The sequence below is a fragment of the Antedon bifida genome, chromosome 8, assembly GCF_963402885.1.
Source record: "Antedon bifida chromosome 8, ecAntBifi1.1, whole genome shotgun sequence".
Taxonomy (NCBI): Eukaryota; Metazoa; Echinodermata; class Crinoidea; order Comatulida; family Antedonidae; genus Antedon; species Antedon bifida.
In genome coordinates, this window is record NC_136233.1 from 9,804,245 (window position 1) to 9,821,138 (window position 16,894).

At 32.4% G+C, this 16,894-nt stretch overlaps 1 long non-coding RNA gene across 1 annotated transcript in view; it reads right to left on the bottom strand.

The window, feature by feature from the left end:
• Positions 1-390: 390 nt before the first annotated feature.
• The window catches only part of LOC144850957 (uncharacterized), a 37,559-nt gene continuing 21,055 nt past the window's right edge, over positions 391-16,894 (bottom strand). The window contains exons 4-6 of the long non-coding RNA XR_013614140.1: positions 1,388-1,410; positions 904-967; positions 391-738 (exon numbers count right to left, since the gene is read on the bottom strand). This is a non-coding gene — a long non-coding RNA (uncharacterized LOC144850957). The remainder of the gene's footprint in view (positions 739-903; positions 968-1,387; positions 1,411-16,894) is intronic.

A 16,894-nucleotide genomic window follows, 5' to 3' on the forward strand; every position in this document is an offset into this window, starting at 1 on the left:
CAAGTTTCAGTTTCCACAACAATCAATGGAGGCATACTTAATTCTACCATAATCTACTAACGCATCGATACACCTTATTGAACAAAAACTAAGCGGTGATCTTCAACTACTCTCTTTTTGGCTAAGTCTAACAAGAGATCACTCTTAATGTTAATAAAACCAAATCATGCTTCTCATCTCTCCTTCTAAGTTAAGAGCTAACAACTTAATTATAAATAAATAACTCTCCTATCCAATCAGTTACCTCTCATAAACACCTTGATTTAATCATTGATAATACTTTTACCTAGAAAACCTCATATCTCTTCACTCTACAAAAAAACTCTATTACTTAAACTTCCTTACACATACCTCTAATAAACAGTTCTCTCTCTCCTTCTTGTATAATTCTATCTAAGATAGCCAATGTCTTTGTTATTATTTTGTAAAGATTGCTATTATTTATTAATTTTTTATGTAATAAATTCTAATCTTTATATTAATTTTATGTTTAGTTGTTTGTTCTGAGGATCACTAATAATCAGCTTAAACTACCCTTGTCAAACATGACAAAATGAAAATGCAGATCCATCTTTTACACACTGTAATAAAATACAATGTTTGAAAAGTTCAGACAAATCTCTACTAAAATTGTTGGCCTTGTATTTTCTTGTGGTTTGTCTTGTGTAAGATGGGCGGCATGATGACTCGTATCACTCGTGTTGGAAGCGACACTGTGTCTTTAACTTGATTAAAGTCCTAATGAAAAGGAAGAAAACTGCGATGAAATGTTGAAAACTTCTGAACATCTAATAACCCAACTAAAAACGTTTTTTTATAGACTAATCAGTTATTTGTTTGATAGTAAGAAATTACAGATTTAAGAACTCTACTTCTATATTTTAGTTGAGTGATATTACTTACATAGTGCCTTGATATGCCTTGTTTGTTTGATAGTATTCAAAATTACATTTCTGAACTTTCAATACTTGAATACAAAAAAAAGGAAAAATAATTAAATTTGATAGTTTGATACTAGGTACTTTAGTTACTAGTGTAAAATAATACTGTACTATAGGCTAAATTATGTATTGTAAAACTGATTTCATTTGTTTTATTAATGAAAAGGAAATTGGCTGAAGTACTGTGTGATTCTTTACCATACATCACAAGGCCTTTCTGTTGTGTTCAATTAAAATATGATGTAACATGTTGTTCTGGGGGAAAAATATATCATACAAACAAGTTATTAATAAATAGTAATCCGTTTTTTAAATTATATATTATTTTTTCAATTTCTCTTCAACAAATAGGCTTGTACAGCAGCGAGAGTGAGATAGTGAGAATTTATGGCAAACTCACTTTTTTTTGCTTTTGATATTTTTTACCCTTCATGATATACACTTACACTCCTCTTCCTTTTGGTAGAATCTACAAAAATAATAAATATAACATTAAATAAACAATAGAATCCCTATTAACAGAACATATTTGGGACAAAATGATGAACTAAACGAAAGACATTTGCTGACCGCTCGTTTGCCGTAGCAGGACCCAAAATTTGGAACAGATTACCAAGTCACATTAAACGACTATAATCAGTTTAAAAAACATTTAAAAGCACTATATTTCAAACAATGTTACGATACTAATTGATGTGAAGCGTCGCTGATTATAATTAAATGTTGTATAAATGTGCGCTATACAAGTAATAATAATAATAATGTTAATGTGTTGTAAAACACAGTTTCTTCTCTATGATATGTCACCCATTTTCTAATATTTGTCTAAGTATTGAGAAACTTGGTTAAAAAAACATTTAAAATAAAACATATTTTTTGATTGTTATAATACCTAGATATTTAAACATTTTAAAAGTGAAATAGACTAAAGATAATAAAATTGATAATCTAATGTTTCAGGATGTTGTAAGGCATGTTTTCAAAAATAAGATTAAACTGAAAACATTAAAAATGAAGATTAAGGATCTCTCATGAGGTGTCACAAATATACTTCACTTTCGTATTTATTCGATAAATATGATTATATATTGTATGAATTAAATTTAGGTTTTTTATCTATACGAGAGAAAGAGTTATGCATTTGTTCACATTTACATATGGGGTATCAAAATGACCGGAATTGTACTAGGTTTTAAACTACATTTTCATTTGTAATTCCCTAATCAAAAGATATGAGATAGATCAAAGATATAACAAATATGGCAGCTAAAGTGGTGTCTGAAATTCCCACTTTACTCCTCCAGGTTTACCCCACATAGAATGTGTTTGTATGTTTGACCAGAATTATACTGGGAAGTTTTAAATATGCCTCCCCAAAACCTCACCTCTAAATCTGCCCCTAGATATTCTCTAATTATTGGAGTTTTAGATGGTTATACAAAATACTCACTTAAATTACATTGTCTCCTTTCCATAAACAAGAAAAGTATATTCTTGAGATGTGATTTAAACCTACTTTATTCTAGACTCAATATCATCCACTCTGTTTGTTTAACACTTAATTTCCAAGAAGTTCAAATTAGATTTTTAAAAACTTATCACGTGTAATAGCCAGTATTTATTCTCCAAACGATCAATCACCCCCAAAAATCTGTTTAAGTGGTCAATTTTGTGATCTAAAGAAGTTTTTGGCAAGCTTTTATCAGAGGCTAAACACATTTAATGATAGAGGTAGTTGGTCTAATGGCAGCTTGTGGATGGGCTAGGCTTACCGGGTGTAGCATACAAATTGATGTAAAGTGTTGGGAAACTTATATCAGGAATGTACACTTGATAAAGGTGACACTCCTAAGATGTTCACTGCAGGCAGACTGTTTTAGCAGAGCAGGCTACTAATAGTACATTTTATGATCTTATATCATGGTATAGCATGCTCACTGACAGCAGTAGTAGGTTCATCCTAGGCTGATCAGATCGCAGCAGACAACGATGTGATGATACAATAATTTGAACAACAGGAAATCTGTGGCCTGTGAAAAGTTAATGAACTTGAAAATAAGTTTGTATTAGTTATAAGCTTACAGTTGAAACTAAAACACAATTTAACAAATCATTTCCTTTTAAAAACAAGTTCCAATTAATAGCTTATTAATTTTAAGGGTTTTATTTCAATAATATTCAGTTTATTGCTATTTATTATTACAAAGTAAACACATTTGACATTAATTAAGTTATACGATCAAACTATATTTTTACATTGGAAATATCAATACTGTATACCTTTGGCCTATGCTACATTTCCCCATTTTTCATGTTTTTGGTTAAATGAAATTTGTTTCCCCCTCTAACTTATTTATTTAGAATTTGAAGCGAATTTCAATAATTAAAAAAATGTATAAGAAACATGTATTACAAAAAAAGAAATTCCTATGATCAAACCTCTCATTGGAATACTCCTATTAAGTGGACACAAAACCAACAAGGAGCAACATATTTGAACACTACAGCAAACCCCTATTATTATTAGGGGGAAACTTTGTTGGATCATGAAGGTGTCCCCTATATCACATTCCCTATAATTTAAGATATATTACTTATCGATAATTCCCATTGGCACAAAAGGGCAGTCTTGCAGTACTTTTGGAATCCTTTGGGAATAGGGATTTGGGTTCATACGACAAACGACTACTAGGAAATTAGATTAATTGACAGGAGACAAACAAACATTTCTCAATAATCCGCTATACATGTTAATAAATAAATTCATCATAAACAAATTATATTTCACAGAAAAAAAAAGGACTAATCAAACAATATATAATAATACAGATCTGTATAAATATCATATACAGTAAAACCCATCCATTAATTACACTTTCATGTGCAACAAATGAAAGGCATTATTTGTTTTAATCTATGGTCAATTTCTATTCAGGGGACATTCTTTTGTGGACACTTTGTTCAGACCTAATGGTGTCCACTTTTATGAGAGTTCCATTTTCTTGAAATGCCCTTTTCAATGAACTACAGACCAGAAGCGTAAGTGGTGGCAATAGCCTATAACTTGCTCATAATGATTTTTGCTTCCTTTGTTGGACACTTATGAAAATATGGGGGCTATGGGCTTGATTAATATAGGTTATTGAACCTTCAAAATGAAAATATTTATGTGGTAATGAAAATATACATGTTACAATATTGTAACATAGCATTAGCTGATGAGCAACATTAATCTGTGTATGTCACCCTAATTTTCTCAGGGACGCAACACATGACTGATTTTATAATAGGCAGGGGTAAAGTTAAGGAACAAGGGGTCGTTACACTCAGTTCAATATACGTCTACTGAAGGACGATTATGTTTAGTTAAACCAAATTACACTATGTTAATTGTAGAGTTCAACCATAATTACTGACTGGGGAACGTGAAGCTAAGTGTTCCAGTTGCTTCACAAGAAAAAGTGAATAATGGTGTAATAATGTTGATTCCTAACATTAGTAGGAACAGATCCAGGATTTGTTTAATGAGAAAGTGCAACATAGAAATAGATTTAAAAAAGTAGTAGCAGTAATTTATTTTCTTTCAAAAGGAGTATCTAGGATTCTCTAGCAAGCAAAAAAAAAAGTAAAATTGCAAGACAAAAAGTATTTTAATGATATTTTAACAATTTCATCAAGCAGATATATAACATCTAAAAAGACAAATCTAGGTCTATTTATGCACCTATAGACAAATGTTGTGTTGACACAGATATTTGTGGTTCAGCACGACTACTTCAGCAGCTTTAAATGGAGACTACAGTACTTAATATCTTGTACCTATTTTCCTGTGTCATACTCCGTTTCCGCACAGTTCTAAATATCCCAGATTTCAGCTAGATACCTAAGCTGGACTGTGTTTTCTTCAATCATATTTAGTTGAATCTGACATATTTCGAAAACAGAAACACTTAATGGTAGAATAGTCAGTACTTAAGCAATTTTGTTTGTAAGATTTTTTTTGTGTAAAATACAAAATAATGTATATATAGATTATCTATGTTCTTCAACATAAATTTCCTTTGAATTTGAAATATAAAACAACTGTACAATATTCGGGACAATATTTTCACATCGGTTCAACAACACCTTAATAAAGTGTGGAAAAACTGCTTACAAAAATAGTGTTCCTGAGGCCATAGCTTGAAGTATTTTATTTAAATAAATCTAAAAAAAAAAGTGGACAAACATAATATAACTGAATAGTTTAATGAAACAAACAATATCATTAAATAAGTACAGTAAGAAAGTGGAAGGAAAGGGAGGGGGAGGGTTGGAAGGTTGCCTTCCAATTTTTAATAAGCTTTACACTTTTTTATAATATTTTTCCAGCAGTACCGTATCTGATCAAGACCTGTGTGATGATAATGATGGCGTCAACTTGAGGTTGTAAGTTCAAGATGCATCTCATTGGGTCATCGATGTCCCGCATCCCATGTTGAGGTGTTAATTTGATTGGGAAGTGCTACTCTTCTTGTAATATGACCAATGAAATAATTACTCTATGACCAGCTGTTAGAGTCAAAGTATGAGATCAGAGTTCAACATTTTTGTTTGTTTAAATAACAGTTTTTGGGGTTTTTTTCAGTTTTTTTTATGACCAATTTCTAATCAGTACTGCCGTTACAAGATTAGAGGCCAGGAACAACTGATCACTTTATAATTACATAATTACAGTACATTGGTAGCAAAAACTATAAACTGTTCTTATGTTTGTTTGTTTTTTCTGTAAAGGGGTTAAACCAGAGAAATCTTTTTTTGTGTTGTTTTCTGGCAATAAAAGTTTTAAAGAAAATGTAGCTAGAAAACTTCAACTTCAATGTCAACCTCTGTATTAAAAAAATTATAACCATAATCAGACTTCTTATATTATAATTATTAACTGATTATAAAATGATATATGTCCAAAAAGTACATAACTATAGCATGCAAACATGAAGCTATATGCAACACACCAGGATGGTGACTTTGAAAATGTTTATAGCCAGTAGCAGGAACAAATATAAAAATGCTAGACCATTGAACATAAATTAAATTATTGAAATAGAGAGCAGCACTACCAAGTATAAGTAGAATGTCATGCTTTCAAAGCTCAAATTAATCAATTATCTGAGTACTTATTTTTAGAAACTAGTACACTTGGTAAAGCTCTACTATGTAACAATACGAAATGACTCCCTAAAGTATTAAAGTATGTATTTCACATTACTTTTTATTGACTAAGATGTAAAGGACAAACGACCTTGAAAAAAAGCACCAGACGAAAATGTACACATTATTATTTAATATTTGATTTATAATACTTTTAACACAGTCATAATAACATAATTACCAAGACCTCCTAAACTGTAAACTATTCGTATCCATCGGCAAAAAAATTATGTCATCCTAAAATTACAAACACCTGTATAAACATAGCATAGCAGCTGAGATGTTACATTTCTATGTAAATCGAAATGGATGATGGTTATTGGTTTGTGAACATGCTGGGAAAAAGAGTTTATTTGAAGTTTATCGTATATATAAATCACCATTTGAGAAATCAAATTAGTAAAACATTCACAGCGACAAAGGTTTTTATCACAAGATATAATTAATCAATGTTCTAATTTGAAATTTTATGTTTTAAAACATTATTAGATTATACTTTATATATAGCAATAGTTGGTTATATGGAAATTAATTGTAGCCTAAATCTTCAAATATTGTCTCTTCTGTAATAAAACTGAGTCAATGTCCACAAAGTTAAAAACAAGTAAGCTATATGGGAATCTATATTTCAAATATATTACAACAAATTAAACAAGAACACACATTTAAAAACTCATTGAAAAGAGAGGAAAACTCATTTAAACAATAGGAACACTCATTCAAAAGAGAGGGTACTAATTCACAAGAGGGTGATGCTCATTGAAAAGAGGACACTCATTTAAAAAAAGAGGAACACTCATTAAAAAGAGAGGTAAACTCATTTTAAAAATAGGAACACTCATTTTAAAGAGAAGGGTACTAATTCACAAGAGGGTGATACTCATTGAAAAGAGGACACTCATTTAAAAGAGAGGGACACTCATTGAAAAGAGAGGAAAACTCATTTTAAAAATAGGAACACTCATTTTAAATTCAATGGCGGGAAGGACAATTATTCACAAAAAGGAAGGACACTCACTCACTCATTTTCAGTGTGAAAAATTAAATGAAAAAGAAAATAAAAAGAAAGAATGAGGAACACCAATTGCCACCTTCAGAAGGGGCATTATTTAAAATGGGAAAGGATCTATATCAATATAAAATATACATTTTTAGCAACAAGGCTATTTAGTGACACTTACATACATACATTTTATTAGATTAATGTTTAGTAGAGCTTAATCTGTATTGCACCTGTGCCCACCTGGACCTGGTAATTATAAGTTGCTATCAAAAATGCAAATATATTTATAACAGCATACAATGCTAGGTGGTTTTAGTACTATTATAATATCAAACACATCAGTTTACACCTCAGGTGAGCACAATCATCTGTACACCTGTGTACATCCAGGTATAGGTAGATAAATCAAATGAAATATCATAGCTACTTAAATTATGATAATCTGCTAAGGGTATAAGGATTGACAGTATCTACATTGGTTGGTGGCAATGTCCTGTAGTGATGAGAACAATGTGTCTGTAACTTAAATTTATCTCTTATAAACACCTGGGAAGAACAGGTAAGCTAATAAAACCCAACATGGCATCAACAAAAAAGTTTCAAGATATTTAAATACTGTGAATATACAGTCTCCAAATTAAGATCCATCCATTTAAAATCTTCTACTTAATTACTTCTAAAGCCTTGTTCACACTGGACTTTAAAAATGGTAAATTTAACTAAGGTAACTTACCCAAAATTTGACCATTGTTTGCACTAGTTTTACCATGAAATTACCAAAATGTAACCGTGATGTTAAAAACTATGATTGACTCGCATGGTGAAGGTCATGTGTTTACCCACACTCTAATTGGACTTGACCAAGTTCCAATGGCCAGACAGTGGTCGGTAAAAGTAATCATTGTATTGGTGTTGGTCAATTTAGCCGACGACTCAGTTAATTTGACCAAATTAAGTCCAGTGTAACCAAGGCTTTCTTTCACATGAAGATCTTGCTGAATGTACACTTTCGATATAGGTTAGAAAAAGGTCACTTTTCAATCATAATTCATGGAGCTTACTTTCTCAATACGTGCCATTTGGATGAACATAATTTGATAATATAACTCACATGAAAAACTTAACAAAATGAATGAGTTATAACAATGAATTGACAATACCTGATTGTTGATAGTTTAAATGTGATTAATGTATACTTTTACTTTCATTATCAAAAAAATATGTTCGTGGCACAAAGTGGCACTGTTATTCAAATAGAAAATAAATAATTAATATTCTTTGACAACTATCACATAAATTACTCATTAAACCAAGTCTCATAACAAAATGTCTGAAATTATACACTCACATACATTATCCTGTCTAGTGACAATATACAGCATGCAGTAGCGGGTCTGCTGACATCAACCTTCTTATTGGACATTGTACACCGTCTTCAGACACTATATACAGTAGCTGATTGGTCAGTGCATTAGCTTCATAAGACAGGCGATCAGCCCCATCAATGTTTTTAAATAGATTTTTTTAGAGGGTTAGGTTAATATTTAGGAGTTATGGTTGGGCATGTTGTTGTCAACTGTAGACTGATTCAGCTGAATTTTCATTATAAACAGACATTAGTTATAGTAATAATTGGATCAAAATATGATTTCAGTAATTAGCATAAAGTCACATTAAGTGCCTTTATAAAGCCGTAACAAATTAAAAGTCAAAGCTGCAAGTTTCAGAGGAAAGTATTGGATGACAGAAAATAACTATACAAAGCATTTTTTCCAGGGTAAAATTACATTTAATATTCAGAACAAAAGTCTGTAATCTTATAACATTCCCTCGATAAATCAAGATATGAAATTAATTTGTGTAATATCATGAATTCAATTCCCAACCTAATGCAGGAGATTCCAAAATGGAAATCGGAAACTTACGTTTTACCCGGTTTATTTCAATAGTATTACAGTAGCTTAATGTATACATAGATTACAACATATTCAACTTATAAAGCATATTCTGTGTTTGATATCAGTCCATAATTGGTGCAATGTCATGAATTGGATTCCCAACCTAATCTTAAGGATTTCAAAATGGAAACGAGAAAATTAGGTTGTGTCCAAATTGTCACTGCCACAGTAGCATTAGAAGGCTTTACCTTTGAATGCATGTTAATTACGTTATGTGCCCACATGAGAGCCTTTGTTACTAAACACAAACAGATAAGCGTTCTTTGTCCCTTTTGGCATCTACTTTAATGATATTCTAGAGTTAAATGTTGATTACTTTTTTTTTTTTATCATTGTACACATATTGACAAGCATTCATTGCACCTTTTTACAGCATATTAACAGTTTCACGATCATCATGCTGGTCTATATTCACCTGTCTTTATTAGAATTGCCATATCAAATCAAATTGATATTATTATGGGTATTATTTGGGTATCAATAAAATTCACTAGGAGACAATGCAATGTACAGGCTTTAAATTTTATAGTTTTTTCAAATACCTGTCCTGAAAATCTCTCAAATGGTTTTCTATTGCCAACATGAATGTTTTATTACTTATCTTTCAAAATATTTAGGTCTTAATTCTTTTGAATGTGCATTCTACTGTATGTACACGGGACAAATAGCTTTATGTCCCATCTAAGGATACAATCAATATGGTACAGGCAGGTCTAGAACATGGTAGTCAGATATTCCTTCATCACTATGCCATATATCTCGCAACATGCCATATCGGTAACAAAAAAGCAACACAATTTGAAACAATGATTTTATAAGTTTTACCTTTTTTAAAAAAATGTGTCCTGAAAATCTCCCAAATGGTTTTCTATTGTCAACTTAAATGTTGTGTTACTTATCTTCTACATTCAAAATACATGCACCATAATACTCACTTGTCATATTTCATAGAAACTTTTGTAATATTTTGTCCCCCTAGATTATTCTATTGACAGGTCTGGGCCCCGAAGGTTCCCCAAACATTAACTAAGACTCACAGGAATAAATGGCACTCATTAAAGTGTATTAGATAAAACGTGAGGTGTCAGAACTTACATCAAACAAAATAAACACAATATTGTTTTTTTGGCGACTTAGCTTGTTTTGAAAGTTTGAGATAAAATATAAATAATTTCATACTCGTTAAATAGTGTGTCTACTCCAGGCATTAATATAGTTATTTTAATAAAACAAAATTAAACAATATAATAATAATAATAATATTATATTGTTGTTTTCAGGGGAGAGGTAATGATATTAATAGTTTGTTAAAAATAGATATCGGAGAGTAGTTAGTTTTAGCCTACAAAAGGGGGAGTGTGTGTCCCTGGGGCTATCCACCTGGATTCACCCCAGTTCCATGTACACACTTTTGTTCATGCCCACCCTGCACACAGTTTGTGTCAAAATACATTTGCATTTTTGTAGCATTCAAATGTATCTACAAATGTATCTACTAACCTTTTTGTATTTCTTTATATATTTATTTGTATCTAACCATTACAATACCTCCTTTGTGACACCCTTATTAAATGAACACTCGTTTGGGTCCCGAAAGTGTCCTCTTAATAGAAGTTCTATTTCATATCAAATTTTTTGTGTATATTGATATTGTATTGTATGTTAAACTAGGGTCCGGTAACATTAGTTCATTGGTCTCAAAACACGGATGGACAAGATCATGTCACACAATCTTGATGACATCGCTGTTCCTGATCTTTAGTCACAACCAACATGCTTTTGATTTATAAAATATGGATTTAATAATCTTGTGAAAACAAAGATTTATTGTTTTAATATGAAAAATTACATACAAATCATTCACAGCTGTGTATGCATTACACATTCTGACAATATTAGTGAAGCACATAACCGTACAGTAAAAAGATCTTTCAAGCAAAGATGAATTCTATAACATTTTGACAAACGTTAAATTGACCAAATATAGTTCAATAAACGATAAAATAATTAACAGAATGCTTAAATTGTATATTTTAAATGAATAATTGTCTTGTTATCTTTCTAAATTATTGTCTCACCATGGACCATTTTGTAAGAACGTTATATAATGTAGTAAATGTTATCTATGTAAAATGTTAAAAATAAAAAAATACTGGGCTTTGTGCAGGTTTTCGTTTAAATGAATTCTGTTCTTACTATGATTGTTGTACTGTTTTACTAATAATATAATAATAAAAAACAACAGATATAAAAAATTAATCGCCTAATTTGTGTTTTTCACAAGGCAATTTTAGCTTACTTATGATACATATTTACTATTACAAAAAAAAAAATCGGCAAGGTCTGCAACTTTAATTACATCTAGAACCAGAGATGTTAACTTAATTTTCAACTACAGACATTTATCATTTAAACAAAGTTGTAGGAAAGTATTGCTGACAGTGACATTTGACGCATGGATAGAACGGGAAAGACTCGCAATCTGATTAAAGCCATCTGGGTAATAAATCGCGAATACGTCTGTCTCAAAAATGCTTCCTTAAAAAAATGGTATAGGGAGGAACTTGGTGTGGTGAGACTGATGTAAAGGGGGCATTTTTATATCCGCACTAGTTTTGCCTGCCCTGAGGGGTGAAACCTCCTTTAAAGTTTGTGTTGATGCTTGATTGGGTTTGATGGCAAAATAACCATGAACTGTAATAAAACGCTCTACATATTAATATCATTGCATAAACTAAATGTGACGTTCTTATATATAATTTTTTCTTTTATTAATCAATCAAAGATAATATATTTAAAGTGGCACTACTTGGTGCTTAACATGCTTGCTTACCAATCCCAGGGTCTAGTGTTCAAGCAGATTGATTTTATTAGTTTGGCACTACTTGGTGCTTAACATGCTTGCTTACCAATCCCAGGGTCTAGTGTTCAAGCAGATTGATTTTATTAGTTTGGCACTACTTGGTGCTTAACATGCTTGCTTACCAATCCCAGGGTCTTGTGTTCAAGCAGATTGATTTCATTACTTTGGCACTACTTGGTGCTTAACATGCTTGCTTACCAATCCCAGTGTCTAGTGTTCAAGCAGATTGATTTCATTACTTTGGCACTACTTGGTGCTTAACATGCTTGCTTACCAATCCCAGGGTCTTGTGTTCAAGCAGATTGATTTCATTACTTTGGCACTACTTGGTGCTTAACATGCTTGCTTACCAATCCCAGGGTCTAGTGTTCAAGCAAATTGATTTCATTAGTTTGGCACTACTTGGTGCTTAACATGCTTGCTTATCAATCCCAGGGTCTTGTGTTCAAGCAGATTGATTTCATTAGTGTGGCACTACTTGGTGCTTAACATGCTTGCTTACCAATCCCAGGGTCTTGTGTTCAAGCAGATTGATTTCATTAGTTTGGCACTACTTGGTGCTTAACATGCTTGCTTACCAATCCCAAGGTCTTGTGTTCAAGCAAATTGATTTCATTAGTGTGGCACTACTTGGTGCTTAACATGCTTGCTTACCAATCCCAGGGTCTTGTGTTCAAGCAAATTGATTTCATTAGTGTGGCACTACTTGGTGCTTAACATGCTTGCTTACCAATCCCAGGGTCTTGTGTTCAAGCAAATTGATTTCATTAGTTTGGCACTACTTGGTGCTTAACATGCTTGCTTACCAATCCTAGGGTCTAGTGTTCAAGCAAATTGATTTCATTAGTGTGGCACTACTTGGTGCTTAACATGCTTGCTTACCAATCCCAGGGTCTAGTGTTCAAGCAGATTGATTTCATTAGTGTGGCACTACTTGGTGCTTAACATGCTTGCTTACCAATCCCAGGGTCTTGTGTTCAAGCAAATTGATTTCATTAGTGTGGCACTACTTGGTGCTTAACATGCTTGCTTACCAATCCCAGGGTCTAGTGTTCAAGCAGATTGATTTCATTAGTGTGGCACTACTTGGTGCTTAACATGCTTGCTTACCAATCCCAGGGTCTTGTGTTCAAGCAGATTGATTTCATTAGTTTGGCACTACTTGGTGCTTAACATGCTTGCTTACCAATCCCAGGGTCTTGTGTTCAAGCAGATTGATTTCATTACTTTGGCACTACTTGGTGCTTAACATGCTTGCTTACCAATCCCAGGGTCTAGTGTTCAAGCAGATTGATTTCATTACTTTGGCACTACTTGGTGCTTAACATGCTTGCTTACCAATCCCAGGGTCTTGTGTTCAAGCAGATTGATTTCATTAGTTTGGCACTACTTGGTGCTTAACATGCTTGCTTACCAATCCCAGGGTCTAGTGTTCAAGCAAATTGATTTAATTAGTTTGGCACTACTTGGTGCTTAACATGCTTGCTTATCAATCCCAGGGTCTTGTGTTCAAGCAGATTGATTTCATTAGTGTGGCACTACTTGGTGCTTAACATGCTTGCTTACCAATCCCAGGGTCTTGTGTTCAAGCAGATTGATTTCATTAGTTTGGCACTACTTGGTGCTTAACATGCTTGCTTACCAATCCCAGGGTCTTGTGTTCAAGCAAATTGATTTCATTAGTGTGGCACTACTTGGTGCTTAACATGCTTGCTTACCAATCCCAGGGTCTTGTGTTCAAGCAAATTGATTTCATTAGTGTGGCACTACTTGGTGCTTAACATGCTTGCTTACCAATCCCAGGGTCTTGTGTTCAAGCAAATTGATTTCATTAGTTTGGCACTACTTGGTGCTTAACATGCTTGCTTACCAATCCTAGGGTCTAGTGTTCAAGCAAATTGATTTCATTAGTGTGGCACTACTTGGTGCTTAACATGCTTGCTTACCAATCCCAGGGTCTAGTGTTCAAGCAGATTGATTTCATTAGTGTGGCACTACTTGGTGCTTAACATGCTTGCTTACCAATCCCAGGGTCTTGTGTTCAAGCAAATTGATTTCATTAGTTTGGCACTACTTGGTGCTTAACATGCTTGCTTACCAATCCCAGGGTCTAGTGTTCAAGCAAATTGATTTCATTAGTGTGGCACTACTTGGTGCTTAACATGCTTGCTTACCAATCCCAGGGTCTAGTGTTCAAGCAGATTGATTTCATTAGTGTGGCACTACTTGGTGCTTAACATGCTTGCTTACCAATCCCAGGGTCTTGTGTTCAAGCAGATTGATTTCATTAGTTTGGCACTACTTGGTGCTTAACATGCTTGCTTACCAATCCCAGGGTCTTGTGTTCAAGCAGATTGATTTCATTACTTTGGCACTACTTGGTGCTTAACATGCTTGCTTACCAATCCCAGGGTCTTGTGTTCAAGCAGATTGATTTCATTAGTTTTTAATGTCATTGCAGAACAATATACAAACAAAACCAAGGGTAACTAAGCAATAGAGAAAATGCATTATATGAACAATTAAATTCAGTTTCTGTATTGTGCTGATGACAAAACACAATACCATGATTGCCATAGATTAAGTAATACCGTAATTGGTAATATCTGTTTTATAGGGGTATTCTTTTTTTCTTACAAGCATAAGCAACTGAAGAAAAGATAGATTTAGGCCTATCTAGTTGATGAAACTAATTTGCCTGCTGGCTGGTAGAACTGGCCATAACATTGTCAGAGGTTAGACCTATTTACTAGTACTTTTGCTGCTGGTCTCTTGTTTGAAAAGTGCACTTCAGGAAAAGGGAGGGTTATTTAGAAAACTCCAAACCCCTCTGGCTACAGACATGGCTATGCGTTTTTCCTTAATCTTTTATAGGATATAGTTCATTCTATTTCCATTCTATGATGTAGATGTAGTGATTGGTAAAGAACATTCTAGCCCCTGCATGACATCACAAATCTCACACAGAATCATAGTAACTTTTAACCAATCAAATGGCAGAAGCAGACCATGGAGCTATAATACATTCAATCATACTTGCCTATATATTAACTACCATCCATACTATTGGTAATTTAATTAATTTACACATACTTGTAATTTGTCAATTATCATAATAACTTCTATAAATTATCTTTTCTTGTTATTGCTTGTCAAATTCCCTAGGGTCATTGACTTTGCTGTTCATTGATGTGTCAACAAATTGAAAGTGAATACCTCATGTCAATAAACTCAAACATCTTGTTCAATTATTTTATGAATAGTTAATTTAAATGAAATAAATTACCATTATATAGTTTGTCTGAGGTTGGTGTATTAATTGATTCATCATCATCCTACCAGTTAAAATATTGTAATAACTTTAGTTGCTTTTTAAACTCTGATGAATTATTCTCATGATATAATCAAGCATTGTATTTAACAATGTCTAAATAAGAATCACTGTCATTTAGAGCTATGGAAGTTTATATTTTATATAATTTTCAATTTGTATTTTGCATAAACTATTGTTTATATAGATATAATTTTGATATTATGAAAAAAATTGAACAGACTAAACATTATGTGTTTTTAAAGTTTAGGCTTTGAGTAAATAAATTCTCAAAGGCTTTTCTAAATTAATACAATTAAAGATTTACATTTTTGTTGTTTCCTTGTTGTTGTTATTGTTTTGTTTGGTTATCTTTTCTTCTTGGATTAACAGTGGAAAATGTTGACAGACAGTGTTTCTCTATGTTTTAAAGCTGTTTTAAATGATAAACTCACTTTTAAGGAAGTCATTTTAACTTAATCCACTTAATAGACCCACTGCCGACTACACACAAAAGCTTGTTGACAATTTAAATAAAAAAATAATTTGTATCATTAAAAATAATCTATACTATATAACTGAACAAAACTAGAATACTCTGCCAGCCCAGACATAGGTGGCTCATTTCCAACATTAATTCCTGCGTGAATTTCAACTAACACGTTCAATGGCATGTAACATGATATCAGTGTGGCGCATTCATTGACTGACCAACCCACTCTGCATGGTTGCCATTAAACATAAGGACTATTAATTTGTTGTATGTTATTAAAACATTTTAAATACACTGTTACTGTTTTTTGTGTATATTGTTTAAATTTCAACGTACAATATGTCAACCTGAGAATTGTAAATACATTTGTGAAAATTGAATAAATTGTTTGATATTCATATAGATATGTAAATTAAAAATATTTTTGTTTGTGCTATATTTGAAAGAAACACCATAATGTGTAAATTTCCAAGTTCATAGGTAGGATTGCTACAGGGAGGTTCTATTTTGTCACCGAAATGGATACTTGCAAATCAACATTTTTCTGCACGCTTGTCAAAAAAAAGTCAAATGCAATTGAAAATTCACTGTGCAACAATATTGATTTTTATCTATTTATCTAGAAGAAATGGCAACATTCTGTATATTTACCATCACTTCCACTGCTGGTCTGAAACAGGCATTTCAGGAAAAATGGGGCTTTGTAAACGTTTGAAATTTGTGGAACATTCATGAACCGCTGAGAAAATAATTGATAATATTTATTTGATCACCGATGTATCGAGTTATTTCAGCCGTGCATCAGAGTTATGAACAGAAGATGCTTGCCTAGCTACTGAGTCTTATCCTATCAGATGTCAGGATTTTTTTTCTCATCACAAAACTCCACTCAAAGAATTGTTGTAGAACATCTTTTGTGTATACTTGTAATAAACAGGTGAAAGCTCAAACAGATTTTGCAGGCCTACTCACTCAAACAATTTAAACTAATTTAGCTCCCAATGTTAACTTAATATAAGTAGCAATTCAGTATGGTAAAAAATTATAAATTCTCTTCATTTCCTTATGCCTGTGTCTATCATTGACTCCCTTCCTGCCAAATCCACAATAACTTACTGGAGCCACTTCAGGCATAA